The following is a 2,367-nucleotide window of genomic DNA, read 5'->3' as shown; positions in this document are numbered from 1 at the left end:
GCTTAGAGTTTGTCATATATGGCTCCATAAGGTTGAAATTATTTCCTTCTATTACTAGTTTCTCTAGTGTTTTCTAACATGAATGGGTACTGAATTTTGTCAAAGGCCTTTTTCTGCACCTGTTGAGATGATCATGTAGGTTTTGCCCTTGATTTTATTTATGTGATGAATTAAATGTATTGATTTTTGAATGTTGAACCAAACTTGCATCCCTGGGATGAAAGCATCTTAATCATGGTGTACAATCTTCTTAATGTGTTTTTGAAAGCAGATTACCACTATTATATTAAGGAATTATATGATGTTGTTTATCAGATATATTGGTCTATAGATTTCTTCCCTTGATATGTCCTTATTTGGCTTTGTTATTAGGGTGATACTAGCTTTGTAGAATAAATCTGGGAGTATTTCCTTTCTTTTATTAAATTCTAATGAACAAAATTCTTAAGAATTAAAGAAGAGTGGACTCAGAAGTTTCTCAGAAAGAAAAATTCAAAGTTTTAAAATAAAATGAATGTTCAAGAACCTTGAAGGAGAAGATCAATTCATAAGTAGATTCACATTCTATTTTAAAAAAATTGTGTGTGTGCATATGTTAGAGAAAATGAATATTTGCTTGTATGTTGACTAATTTATAATAAGATGTTTAATGACAAAAATATATTTTTTTCAGGATGTCCAGTCCATTTAAGCAGTTTTTTGGGGGAAGAACATGTGAGATGTGGGTGACTGTGACTGTGCAAGAGGAAAGGGTGAACAGAATGGTCTAGGTGTTCCATGAGCGTTACTTTTAATCACACTCAAACTTATGGGGAAACACTTTATTTTTAACACCATTTCAACATCAGTACATCTTGTATTCCATCTGTGGACATGAGACATGAGGGAGGGGATGGATGATTATGGGGAGAAATTTTATTTTTAACACCATTTCAACATCAGCACATCCTGTGGTCCATCTGTGAATATGAGGTAGGAGGGATGAACTGGTTCAGCTCATGAAGTTGACCCACTTAGAATACTTTTGCCTGGGATAAATTTTCAATCCCTTCAAGGATAGTAATGACCAATTTCAAGATTCTTGTTAGAATTCTAGTGTTTTAGACAAATAGAAAAAATGCAGTAGCATCTTTTGGTCACCGTGGAGACTCTTCATATTCAAGTTATAAGCATCATCAGAAATCTTTGAAAGTGTCAACAGGGAAATACAGCATAACCCCACATGCAGGGAGATTGTCAGCAGATTAAGGTCAGCTTAAAGATTCAAAGAAGTCTCAAATCATATACTGGTCATTGATAGACCAGTATTGCCATCAGGAAAGTATTTAGAAAAAGGCAGAAATTTCCATCGGTAACACAGAGGGAAAAAAAATCACCAGTAAAGGGGTGATTTAGTGGTACATGAATATAAGAGGAAAGGGGAAATAAAAAAAAATTGCTATTGGCTTTTGTGAGGCAAGGGTAGTGTTCTCTATCTTTAGCAACTCAGTGTCCACGTCACAATTTTTGCAATACCAAAAAAACACCTGTACTGCTATTTACTAAGTATTCTCTTTAAATGGACTCCCTTTCTGCTTAAGTAACTTTGTTTTATGAAAAACATCATTGCCATTGAATTCTGGCTAGATATCATCATTGCCTAAGTTTCTGACCTCAGTTCTTCTCGCTTCCTTTCAACCCAAAAAAGGTAGCAGGTGTTAGAGAAGTGTTAAGGATTAACACTAATTGGAGACTTCCTCCTGGACAGAATTGGGAAGATTAAGGGAGAACTAACACACAAAAACAATGGTATTTAAGGCAGAATTTCTGAATATTTCATAAACACTTGTGTAGCACCCAGATCACTTGCAGCACCTAAAGGGCAATTCATCCACATCCTGGGAAACCCTGTCATTAAAAGGAATGTGGAACAAGAATATGATCCCAAGAGATGGATTTAACTGAGCCCCTGCTGAAGGGAGGTGGATGAACTCTCCATAGCCATCCCACCTAGACCTGCTACAGATGCTTCCACAGCTACATATACTCACAAAACATCAGGAAGTGGTAGTTATTGGAGCAAGGCTGAGATCTGAAGAAGTGCTGAGAAATGGGTCACAGAGGAAGGCAGCCACGTTTCTCTTAACTCCAAGCCTAAGCCTATTCATAAGTCTTCCTTTTCCAAAGAAGTTTAGAAAGTCACACATAGGATAGGAAGGTCTGCAGATTTTCTGTGTCTTTTAAAAAAACATCTGAATGCTGTCTTCCATGGTCCCTTTGTTTAAAATAATACTATCCCCATCTTATTCTGTATCATCCTTTGCTCCTTTATTTTATTCCATAGCACTCACCACCCCTTCCATTATATAAATTTTACTATATATGTGC

The sequence above is a fragment of the Callospermophilus lateralis genome, chromosome 5 (assembly GCF_048772815.1).
Source record: "Callospermophilus lateralis isolate mCalLat2 chromosome 5, mCalLat2.hap1, whole genome shotgun sequence".
Lineage (NCBI taxonomy): Eukaryota > Metazoa > Chordata > Mammalia > Rodentia > Sciuridae > Callospermophilus > Callospermophilus lateralis.
The sequence above is the reverse complement of the archived record's forward strand: the minus strand, read 5'-3'. Positions refer to the sequence as shown.